This window comes from Ornithorhynchus anatinus, chromosome 17 (genome assembly GCF_004115215.2).
Source record: "Ornithorhynchus anatinus isolate Pmale09 chromosome 17, mOrnAna1.pri.v4, whole genome shotgun sequence".
In the NCBI taxonomy this organism is placed as follows: domain Eukaryota; kingdom Metazoa; phylum Chordata; class Mammalia; order Monotremata; family Ornithorhynchidae; genus Ornithorhynchus; species Ornithorhynchus anatinus.
The window spans coordinates 4,613,015-4,625,883 of record NC_041744.1 but is presented as its reverse complement, the minus strand read 5'-3'; the positions used below and the strand labels follow the sequence as shown (position 1 = coordinate 4,625,883).

The window sequence follows — 12,869 nt, the reverse complement described above, 5'->3', positions numbered from 1 at the left end:
GTTTTAATCCCCATTTTCCAGATGAGGTCACTGAAGCCCAGAGAAGTGAAGTGACTCGCCCACAGTCACCCAGCTGACGAGTGGCCGAGCCGGGATTCGAACCCCTGACCTCTGACTCCCAAGCCCGGGCTCTTGCCACTGAGCCACGCTGCTTCTCAGTAGGAGGGAGAACAGGCCCCGAAGCCCCATTTTGCAGATGAGGGAATCGAGGCACGGAGAAGTGAAGTGACTTGTCCAAGGTCAACCGGCGGGTATGTGGCAGAGCCAGGATTAGAACTCAGGTCCTCTCCCTCCCGGATCCGAATTCTCTCCACTAGGCCGCGCGGCTTTACTGTGGGCAGCTGAACCCTGTTGTCTAGTAGAACCGGCGGATGGGTTAGAAGCAGCGTGGCTCAGTGGAAAGAGCACGGGCTTCGGAGTCAGAGGTCGTGGGCTCGAATCCCGGCTCGGCCACTCGTCAGCTGGGTGACCGCGGGCGAGTCACTTCACTTCTCGGTGCCTCAGTTCCCTCATCTGTAAAATGGGGATGAAGACTGTGAGCCCCAAGTGGGACAACCTGATTCCCCTGTGTCTCCCCCGGCGCTGAGAACGGTGCTCGGCACGTAGTAAGCGCTTAACAGATACCAACATTATTATTATGATTAGCGCTACTCCGTATTAAATTGGTAAGCGAGCAGTTTTCTCTAGGCTTTCCTCTGGATCCGAGCGAGGAGTGGTTAAGTGGATCTACCCCTGCAGAGAGCAGGGTGAATCGTAAATATCCCCGCGCCCCAGCGACCCCCCCCCCCCCCAGGGTCACGTCTAGAGCTGAAGTCCGGCCCGAGAAATCCCCCGCACTTGGGAGCCGTGCCCCGTTAAATGTCGTCTGTCCTGCGATGACGTTGGCTGTTGACTGTTTCTGTTTACCTGGTTGCCGCGGGAAGCCGTATGGTATTTGGGAGGGATTCCGGTGGAGCTGGCAGTGCAAACCGCGGGGACTTTTTGCCTCTGCGGCTGAATTCCTCCGACGGCATCGAGGCCCAGCTGTGAGAACGAACAGACGTGATCCCCAGAAACAGAAATACCCTCAGCTCAAGCCGCCGACCAGAGACCGACAGCGGGGATTTCAATTTAGAGAGCGCCTCTGTGCCTCCTTCGGTGAATCCTCGATCTGTGGGTTGAAACAGATCAAAAAGGCGACCGAAGAGAGCTGCCCCGTGGACGAGCAGCACGTAGGGCTAACGGACACACGCACACGGAAAAAAAAGCCAAAGGAACGGTAAACAGAACCGAGGTAAACCAAAGATCTGTTCCAGCGGGATGCCGTGTTCGGATCATAAGTTGGAATGATAATGAAAGATATAGTTAAGTGGTTTTTTTTTAAAATTTAATACGGAACGTAATGTTTATTCTGGGAGACTTTTCTACCTCATAATCATCTCCGCCATAATTTGCTCTGGTTGCTATGTGATGAGGCAACTACCTTTTTCTGTTTTTAATTTCTTCTCGCCTCGTGTTCTTTTAACTCGTGACTACCCAGTTGCCCGACAGTTCCGTCTTGGGGATCAATTCGGGCCGTAGTTCGTTTTATGTTAAAATGCCTTTCCCTCCATCGATCCCAAAGCTTCCTTTATGGTTAGGACTAGGAAACGTGAGACTGTTTTGAACACATCGTCCCCTCCCGGGGGCTTAGTAAAGTGCTCTGGCTGTAGCGCTCAATAAATATGATCGATTGATTGATAAGATCTCATTACAACCTTTTTCCAGGGAGTGAGGGCGGTGATTTGCAAAGGATAGGAAGATGTTCTGTGTGTCAGGAGGAGGGTTGGAGAGAGCCCAGGCCTGAGAATCAGAAATATCGCTGAGGTTCCCCCTTCTGCCCTCAGCACGGAGAGCGGCTTCGGCCAAGGCCCGGGCCTAGCAGAGCCCCGGATGGAGAGGGCCGTGACCCTCCTGTTCTTTGGGCGCCCACTCTGTGCAGAGCGCCGTACGCAGGGAAGCGTTGTGACGCGGTGGCAAGTGGATGTGGGGGGGGGGGGGGGTCGAATCCCGGCGCCGCCCCTTGTCAGCTGGGTGACTGTGGGCAAGTCACTTCTCTGGGCCTCAGTTTCCTCATCTGTCAAATGGGGATGAAGACTGGGAGCCTCACGTGGGCCAACCTGATGACCCTGGATCCCCCCCGGCGCTTAAAACGGTGCCCTGCGCATAGTGAGCGCTTAACAAATACCAACATTATTATTATCTGGAAAATGGGGATGGAGACTGGGAGCCCCACGTGGGCCAACCTAACGAGCTTCTATCTCCCCCAGCGCTCAGAACAGTGCTTGGCACATAGTAAGCGCTCAACAAATGCCATCATCATTATTAAATACTGGGTCCTATTCTGGCCGTGTGACCTTGGACAGAGATATTACCCTCTCTGGGCCCCAATTACTTCGTATATAACTTCGGAAAATAATTAGTGCCCCTTCCTGCCCCGTGGATTTGTCGGTAAAATCTGTTTGAGAAATACCCTGAGGAAGAAAAGTCAGAAGAGTTTGGAATTCCTGAGAGTTCATGGTGATTGAAGACATTAGACCAATACCTGAGTGGAACTTGGATGAACCAGTGCAAATGGGAGGAAAGTGTTTTTATTTCTTTATTTATTTCATTTTTAATGGTATTTACTAAGTGCTTACTCCGTGTCAGGCACTGTACTGAGGCACTGGGATAGATATGTGATAATCAGGTTGGACACAGTCTGCATCCCCATTTTACAGATGAGGTTCGGAAAAGTTAAGTGACTCGCCCCAAGTCACGTGGTAGACAAGCGGCGTGGTTGGGGTTAGGACACAGGCTCTCTGACTCCCAGACATCTGTTCTTTCCACTAAATCCCGGTCCCTCTCAGCGTGTGTTATTCGTAAGAACCTTCTAAATACGTTTCCGGCTAAATCCCCTATTTGATGTTTAAAGAGCTGGAGATGGAGAATGGAGGCCTCCGCAAGAGAGAGGTAGCTAATGTCTTCTCCAGTTTTCTTTTGAGACAGAGGAGTTATTTCCGGTGTTCCCGAATGGGAAAGGGAAATAGTTATCGGCGTGGCTCAGTGGAAAGAGCCCGGGCTTGGGAGTCGGAGGTCATGGGTTCGACTCCCGGCTCTGCCACTCGTCAGCTGGGTGACTGTGGGCGAGTCACTTCACTTCTCTGGGCCTCAGTTACCTCCTCTGGAAAATGGGGATGAAGACTGTGAGCCTCACGTGGGACAACCTGATGACCCTGTATGTCCCCCCAGCGCTCGGAGCAGTGCTCCGCACATAGTAAGCGCTGAACAAATACCAACGTTATTATTATTATGTCATGGAAGCTTCTCTTCTCTTCGGAAATCTCATTCAAGATGTGCATTAGTGTGGCGGGACTACGGGAGGGGTGAATAAAGGGTGATGTAGAAAGGAGTTGAGAGGAGAGGAAAGAGAAGAGGCCAGACCCGAGATTTTTCTGCAGTTCGCAGACGTAACTGCCTCCGTTACTTCAGAATCCATCAACTGTATTTATTGTGCACCTACTGTGTGCGGAGACGAGGAGGAGGATAGGGTTGGTAGACACGAGCTCTACCCTCAAGGAGATGGGAATTCGGTTCTGGTCCAAAGGCTGGAAGGAGAAGAGGAGCAGGGAGAATACTGCAAGCCCATGGATGTCATTTCATTGATTCTATTTATTTGCTACTGTTTTAATGAGATGCTCATCCCCTCGATTCTATTTATCGCCATCGTTCTCGTCTGTCCCTCTCCCCCGATTAGACCGTAAGCCCGACATAGGGCAGGGACTGTCTCTACCTGTTCCCGACTTGTACATTCCAAGCGCTTAGTACAGTGCTCTGCACAGAGTAAGCGCTCAATAAATACTATTGAATGAATGAATGAATGAATGTCTGGACAGAAGATATCTCGTGTCTCACACCATTACCTTTCCCTCCGCCATGCCAATACTTGCAACTTTTCGTTCTCTAAACCCAGAGAGCTGAGCTCCTCTAATGACAGTGAGATCTCATTCAAATCCCACCCCTCATAGCCTGCCTACGGTGGCTCTTCTTCCTAATCCTTGATATGATTTTAATATAAATGGAAAACTCATTTGTCCCTGAGCGCCGTTTTCAGCTTTCCCCGTGATCATCACTTGCAGAATGGCAGCTTGTTAGGACGCATTTTAGAACCTGCTTGCCAGCTTGGTTGCCGAAAGGAAATCCTGCTCTCCCCTGTCTGTGAGAAGTGGCTTTGGGTTTTCTTCTTCTTCTCTATCTCAATTAATAATGATAATTTTTGCTGTTATTGCACTTATTAAGGGCTTACTATGACCCCAGTTTCACGGTAAATACGAAATTCTGAGATCAGATACAGTCCACGTTCTCCTCGGGCTTCACAGTCTATTTTATCTCCATTTTAAGATGAGGACGTGGAGGTCCAAAAGAGGATAAGTGACTCGCCCAAGGTCACACAGCAGCCAGATTCTCCTGCAGGAGGCCTTCCCTGATTTTCCTCTCATCTCCACACTGGATTTCACTCTCTCCTGTCCCTCCCCAAGCATTTCATCACCATCATCATCATCATCATATCCTCATCATCGTTACCATTATCATCAGTGGCATTACTTGAGCACTTACTCTGTGCAGAACACTGTGTTCAGTGCTTGGAAGAGAATAATATAACAGAACTGGCAGACACGAGCTTACTTTTCACTCAATCCTCCACCTCTGTAAGCCCTTACGTGCATATCTTTTATACTCTACTACTTTCTCCTCACTTTAATTGATTTTAGTGTTTGTCTCCCCTGCTAAATGATAAGCTCTGCCATTTGCCTACCGTGTAACATTGGGCAAGTCACTTCCTCGGAGCCTCTGTTTCCTCATCGGTAAAATGTGAATAAGACACGAGATCTCCCTCAATCAGTCAGTTGTATTTATTGAGCACCTACTGTGTGCAGAGCATTGTACCAAGCACTTGGGAGAGTACAACGTAACAGAGTTGGTAGACACATTCTCTACCTACAATGAGATTACAGTCTACCTAAGACTGTGAGCCCAATGTGGGATAGGGGCTCTGTACTATCGACATATGCTAGAGTCAGTCGATCTTACTTACTGAGCACTTATTGTGTGCGGAGCACTCATTCATTCGTTCAGTCGTACATATTGAGCGCTGACTGTGTGCAGAACACTGTACTAAGAGGTTGGGAGCGTACAACAATAAACAGGCATATTCCCAGCCCGCAAAGAGCTACTCTTTGACGTATAGTACAGTTCTCGGCACTTAGCGAGTGCTCAGGACGTCCTCTCAGGTCAGGACCCCCCTGCCCACCCCCTCAAATTCTCAAACCGAGCTCTGGCCTCTCCCATCTGCAGCTCCCAGGTGAGATCTCGACTCTGGCAGCTCCTCTAATAATAAATGACGGCCCACGAAAAACCATGCGGAGGTCTTCTTTTAATAGATTTCTAATCCGGGGTTACGTTTTTTTTTTTTTTTTTTCTGCTGTAAATCTCTGCTGGAGGAAAATATTTAAATTGATGCCATTAGTGACTATATTTCAAAAGCCAACAGTGCCTAATAAGTCTAAAATTGCTTTCCATAAAAATGAATCCAGTTAAAGGCAAACACTCATTTCTTTTCTAGTTCTGTTATGTGTTCAATTAGGCCAAAAAAAAAAATCATAGATCTTCTATGGATTTAAAATTTCCAAGGGCCGGAATGCTCTCTGGTTAGGTACCGTACCACCCGAGGGATGCAAATCAGCGATTTTAAAATAATTCATATCCGGGAGAGAATTGTTCGGATCGGCCCAGTCGGAGCTAAAAGTGTCGTAAATATAATATGCGGAGAGATGATATGTAATGCTGCACTGAATGGCTTATCGCCTTTAGAAAACCATTAAGTGTGAATGTAGAATATGCCCACCCTATTTCCTGAAAGTACTATTGTTGGAAGAGATCACATTCTGAATTTGCTTTCTGTGGATGGTGAAAATACCCTTTGAGGTATAGAACGGTGACTGCCGTTCTTTGATTTCTTGCTTTGCTGCTTATTCTAAGCTAAAACAATTCCTCAGTTTCTGATTCTGACTCAGGCCGCCAGAATTGCTGAGCCATATTCTCCAAGTCCTGGATACCCACAGACGGGTGAAATAACAATAGTAATCATGGTACTTACTGAACGCTTATTAGGTAAGAAGCCCTGGAGGATCATTGCGACCTACTGTTGCAAAATACTCGAACCGGGATTGAAGTCAAGCAGAAAGAGGGAGAGGACATGGACGTCAACTCTAGTATCGCTGTTCTCACCTCCACCGACACGAGGTGTTGCCGATTCCCAAGAGCAGGTGGGATGCTCAACCGTGGAATCGGTCTTTTAGGAAACAAGTAGCAGAATGGCAGCTCATCTTCAAAACCCACTGAAGGAACAATATTAAGGCCCGACGGGCGAAATGTCCCCCAGTCCTACCCTCTTTGTCAAGTCAAGGCCCAGGCCGCTACTGTGCCCACCCTCCCTCTGATCGGCCCAGCACTTTCCAGGATGGCGCGGGGCCGCCCTCATCTGCTGCTGGGAGGCAGCTTGTTCCGACTCGGCGGTTCCTGGTTTTACAGCGGGGCGTTTGGCTCAGCGACGGGGCCCAGCTAGGGAAAAATAAAAAGTGACAGGGCATGTCAAGGGCTGTTACGTCCCTGTCATTTCGATTTTCAAACAGATGGAGTTGGCACGAAACAAATGTGCCTCTCCAGAGCTCTAAATGGCTCGGGGAATCGTTGAAGACCTTTGGACAGGGTGGAATTCGCTGGCGTTGGACACCGGGAAGTAATTGGAGCACATCCCGTGGAATCTCAAATCCTTTGCTGCGGGGTTTTGAGCAAGTAACTTAACCTCTCCGGGGTTCAGTACCTCATTTGTAAATCGGGGATTAAATACACACTCTCCCTCTCTCTTAGATCGTAAGTCCCCCACGGGACGGGGACGGTGTACAGTTTGACTTTCCTGTACCTCCCCCCTTACTGCAGATTTGGTAAGCCATTAATAAATGCCATAATTATTGTTCACACTCAGAAGGCGCTCATTAAATAACCTCGATTGATTTGTCAAAGCACGGATGGTCCCAGTTGGAATGGCTCCAGGTTCCGGAGGGATCCTTCCCAAGGCTTTTCCCAATTTCTTTCCTCTTGGCGCGACTTTTCTTCCAAGCCTCATCTCGGTGTGCTTTTTTTTTTTTTTTTACTGATCTGTTCTCTTTTACCCTAAAGCCTGTTGCAGTAAAAATTCCCGTGCTGTAACTCATCGTCTTTTTGCAGGACGACACTGGCTATTCATTTCTTGCGTGACGGGTGTCAACCCTCAGAGAAGCTTGGAAGGCTAGAGGAAAGAGCAAGGGCCTGGGAGACAGAGGACCTGAGTTTTAATCCTGACTCTGCCGCTTGCTTGTCAAGTAACCTTGGGGGAGTCACTTCTGGGCCTCAGTTTCTTCATCTGTAAAATGGGAATTGAATACCTGTTCTCCCTCCTACTTAGACAGCGAGCCCAGTGTGGGACAGGGACTGTGTCCAACCTGATTATCTTGTATCGACCCCAAACAGTGAGTGCTTAAGAAATACAACGATTATTAATAAACCGGGATGTTTTGAGTGATTCGCTATATGACAAACATACCGGAGGCACTCAGATACTATCAACTGATTGATTGATAGTTGCTTTTTTTTCTTTAAACATAACAAACCGTTTTCCCCTTGAGAAAATTCTAAAGAATCTCTTTCCTGGAGAGTTTCTCCACAACAATATTTCGGTCTGGATACATCTTGGGGAAATTTTAACCTGCATATTTGAAAACTTCTGCCTTTCGCGTATCCATCTGGGTGGTGTAAAAGCTATTGCTTGGGAATGATTCTGGCAGGCAGTTATTTCAAAAAAAGGAAATGAAATTCAGCCTCCATGACCTCATGGACTGCACGTTTTTGAGTTCATTGTAAAGTAGGGTAAATGGTCTTTTATCCAACACCAGCTCTGACCTGTTTTGCACGAGGGGAAATTTTCACAGATCTTGGAGTTTGAGACATTGTCTCCAAAAGCATCTCACTGGGGGTGAAAGGTCAGCATCTGTTGGGGTTGAGGGGGAGCTACGATGCAGGCAGGAAACATATCTACCTACTCTAATTTTGTACTCTTCCAAGCACTTCGTTTAGTGATCTACACGCAATAAGCGCTCACTATATATAATTGATAGGATATATATAATAGAGTGCTTTTAGTAAAAATAATGGCATTTGTAATTAATTAATTATTAGTTCATTCAATCGTATTTATCGAGCGCTTACTGTGTGCAGAGCACTGTACTGATTGGAAAGTACACTTCAGCAACAAATAGAGACAATTCCTGCCCACAACGGGCTCACGGTCTAGAAACCAAGGCCTGGGGTGGATACAAGATAATCACGTCGGTCACAGTCCCTGTCCCATGTGAGGCTCACAGTTGTTTCCCCCTTTTAAAGATGGGAAAACTAAGCCACAGAGAAGTGACGTGACTGGCCCTAGGTCACACAGCAGGCAAGGGGCAGTGGGATAGATGCAAGATCATCAAGATCATGGTTAATTATAATTATTGATTTTGTTATTTCAGCTCCTTCTGCGTGCTGAGCTTTGGGCTCTGGCTGGGGAAAATAGACTTCGACCATCATTTTTAACTTGGCTCGTTATCAGTAATGTGTGGTGAAAACAAAGTTTCTGGGGGGGCAGGAGAAGGTGTGCGCTCACACACAGCCACCCTCGAGACGTAGCCCTAAAATAACGCCGTCACTGAGCCAGCTCAGAGGGAGGAGGATTGATCGCCGCGACTTCTTTCTCCTCTCGAATCCAATAAAAGGCCACGCATACTAACTCCCCAGTCGGGAGGGAAGAGTCATCCCCTCGTCCTCATTGAAAGTCCGAACCCGTGAGCCCTCTGTTGTGCGGAGGTAGACGGGGGCTCTCTAATTGAACCCGCTACTTTCCGATAACGAGTGACTGAGTCACCGGGGGGACAAAGGACCTCTGATCTAACGCTCTCCGCGGTCTCACTTTCCGGCCCCGAATCCCCAAGAGAAGGCTGTACAAAGGTCTCCAGGAGATGCCGAGGTTGGTGTTCTGTGACTCAAGTCAACATCGGGGACTTCCGAGTTGTGGTTTTTTTGTCAGGTGAAATCCTCCCTCTTCGAGCCCGTTAGAGTCCACTAAGAAAAGAAAAATGGAAGACGTGGTCCGTACTTGTCGAAAGATTGAGCTTTCAAGCTGTAAACAAAAGCAGCCTGATTTTAATTGAAGGCTTCTGTCGATGCTGTATTTTTACCTTGGCTCTTGGCGGATGGTTCGTTTGAAAGAACTCTTCCATCCAGCCTAATTTTCATTCTTCTTTATATAACAAGCTCGGCGGGGAGGAGCCCATTCTATTCTTGAAACGGAGCAGAAGTCTACTGGGGAAATCTAGGAAGACCTAACCAGTTTTAAGTATCATTTTGCGAGCAGCAGCTGATTTATCTTGAGTGACAGACGCAGTGCTTGTGTTTTTAGAGGAGGCAAGCCCTGGGGATGATGCAAGACAGTCGAATTGGACACAGTCTCCAGTAGGACTCGCAGACCACGAGGGAGGGAAGAACGGGAATTTAATCCCCGTTTAACAGATGAAGAAACTGTGGCACAGAGAAGTTAAGCGTCTTGTCTAAGGTCACACAGCAGGCAAGTGGTGGAGTCGGGATTAGCATCCAGGTCCTCTGACTCCGAGGCTCGTGCTCTTTCCACCTGAGGGTTTCCAGTCAGGGCAGGAGAAGCATAAAATGGAAGCTGTCTGGCCTCTTGGTTCTTTGAAGTCTTCCCCCTCCCAGGCCCCACCTCTTTGTAAAATCCCACGGTATTCGAACTCTCTACATTCATAATGTTGAGTTGGCACCTGCATTTGAAGATAATGATCGCTTCATCTGAAAAATTCTGGGAACTCTTTTTTTTTTTTATGAATGGTATTTTTCTGTGGTGTTTGTTAAGCATTCGGTGTGTGCCAGGCATCGTTCTAAGCTTTGGGGTTAGATACGACCAAAGAATTCAAACTTCTGATGGCCAGACAAAGTAGAGAGCTCAGGTCAAGCACCAAATAGGGACCTCCGGCCGGAAAAATAACCCGCTTTAAACCCATTAGCTAAATCATCGGCTGTCCAACATCGGAGGGGAAAAATATTCTGGCTACCTTCTCCAACAGGCAGGTTAATGGCTCAGTCTTCCCGTCTCGTTTTAGGAGAATCACAAAGCAGAATGACCAAAGCGCCAGTGAGAGAGGTTGTTTAAGAACAAAATCCAGCATGCCCGGCCTCGGTTTTAGAAAAGCAGCTCACCAATCTCATATCTCCCTTTTTTTCCCCAATCTCCTGCAATCTTTACAAGCACTGGCAATCATCTTTTCAATTAAGGGCCATCAACTATATCTCCTCCCCACCGCCTCTCCCCAGCCAAACGGTCAGCTGGGGAGGGAGGGTTTCGTGGTTGAAGCGATGAACTCAGGCGATAATCTCAGGCCTGCTAAGACATGAGATTTCACTGTGCGCTTTGGCTAGAGTGATGGAAAGGAATTAGGGGAATATTCATTGCATCAGAGGGCCCCGCTTGTCGTGGGAGGGTGGGGTTATCAGTAGATCTATCGATAACTATTGAGAGTTTACTTTATACAAAGCACTATTCTAAGTACAGTCTGGAGGGGGAGACGGACATTAAAATACCATTTTGGAGGGATGAGGACGGGAGGGAACAGGCTTCAGAAAACTGACAATCCGGAAGACCGCCATTTTGGGTCTTTCCAGCCCTGACTGGAAGTGGTCAGGTATTTCAATAGCCCAATCAGTGGTATTTGAGCTCTTCCAGTGGGCTGGGCACAGTACTAAGTGCTGGGGAGAGTCCATTGGAATTGGGAGACACATCCCTGCCCTCAAGGAGCATCAAGTCTCGCAGGGGTCACAGACATTATGAGGGATCTGGGAGTGGCGTCAAAGAAAACACCACGGATTCAACGTCGTGTTCGAGCAGGTGCGTCAGAGACGACTTTATTTCTACTAGCGCTAGCAGGGAGCGGAGAACGACAGGTAGAGATGGTTGACAGGCAGAGTTTCCTCTACTAGTCAAGGGTAGCTCCCCTTCAAGCGGTAAAGAGCTTCTTTATATACGGTGGATCCAGCATCCTAGCTTCATGACTGAAGGTAGAACACGATTCTTTGTCTATACCTCATGACAAACAGAGTGAATTCTACTTGGGATAATTACTAGACCCTGCCTGTTTCTCTCCATTTTAGGAATTTGGTGGGCAACCTCTACTGATAAGCAGGTTAGGGTTCCTGACCCGGCATCTTCCGGTCTCAAAACCTCGAAGTACCAAATTTTCTGAAAAGATAGCTAGATAGGATGGAACAAAGGAGAGAGGAGGACACTGTGATAGGAGAAGCAGCATGTTGTAGTGGGTAGAGCACGGGCCTGGGAGTCAGAAGGTCATGGGTCCTAATCCCGGCTCCGCCATTTGTCTGCTGTGTGACCTTGGGCAGATCGATTCACCGCCTCAGTTACCCCCTCCGTAAAATGGGGATTAGGACCGTGAGCCCCATGTGGGCCAGGGACTGTGTCCGACCTGATTACCTCGTATCTACCCCAGAGCTTAGACCAGTGACTGACACATAGTAAGTGCTTAACCGAAAACCATTCTTCTTCTTCTTCTTCTCAATTACAAATACCGTAAAGAAGAGGAGGAACCTCTATTTCGGAGCCAATCTGGAATTTTGGTTCAAACGGCCGTGGAGAAGCCTTGGGGTTAGTATTGATGCAATCGAAAACAGCGCTCCATGGGGGCAGGAGAAATGATTTGTGTCCACACATGTCTGTGAATGAGTGGTGCGTTGATGTTCCATATAGGTTGGTCAATTTTTTTCCACTTACACATCAGATGATAAAAATACAATACATTCCTTACGAGTTTATTCTGTGTTAAGCGAAAGGGTAGATACAAGTTATGAGATCAGACACAGTGATTGTTCCACATCAGGGGTGGAGGGGGTCACCATTTATCTTTATTCCCATTTGACAGACAAGGAAACTGAGGCCCCGCGAGGTGAAGCGACTAGCCCAAGGTCACACAGTACGCGGAGACAGGTCTCGAATCCAGTCTACTTACTCCCAGGCCGGTTGGGCGGCGGCGGGGGGGGGGGTCTTTCCACCAGACCACTCTGCAAACATCTCCAACTTCTCGCCGGATTCATTGATTTCCTTCCTTTCCCAGCATCGCTCCTAACCCTAAGCAGACCCACACCCACTGCTTTCCCTTGCAAAGGGGAGCGCGTTTTGCGCAGCCTCGCTTAATTAGATGATTTCCCCCGGAGTGCTGTTTGGCTCCTGGCATGATGTAGTAATAGAGGAAAATGTAATGAATTTACTGAAGGAGCCGAAATCCTGGGGGCGGTGTATTGCTGGGAGTACCAGGGAGTGGAAACATTTAGGTATTGGAGCGGAGTCTCATATTTGGTCTTTCCAATCTCTTTGCCAAGATAATTCGGGCCTCCAAAAAAAAGATGCGGTGTCATTTGGGGGTAGCGATTGATTTGTCCTGAGGAAAGTGCTGAAGAGCCGTTAATTTCCCTACGGAATTATGTTTGGGTGGGGGTTCCAATAATAATAAAAATAATAATGGTATTTAAGTGCTTGCTATGTGCCAAGAACTGTACTGAGCACTGGGATGGATACAAGTAAATGGGGTTGGATAAGGTCCCCGATCCACATAATCCCTAGTCTTAATCCCCATTTGACAGATGAGGGAACTGAGGCCTAGAGAAGTAAATTGACTTGCCCAAGGCCACACAGCAGATGCAGAGCCAAGATTAGAACCCAG

The 12,869-nt window shown here is 48.0% G+C and overlaps 1 protein-coding gene across 1 annotated transcript in view; it reads left to right on the top strand.

Moving 5' to 3' along the window:
• Window positions 1-1,138: 1,138 nt before the first annotated feature.
• Window positions 1,139-12,869, top strand: part of WSCD1 (WSC domain containing 1) — an 81,363-nt gene continuing 69,632 nt past the window's right edge. Inside the window, exon 1 of the mRNA XM_007669835.4 lies at window positions 1,139-1,273. The gene's annotated coding sequence lies outside the window, so the exon portion shown is untranslated. The remainder of the gene's footprint in view (window positions 1,274-12,869) is intronic.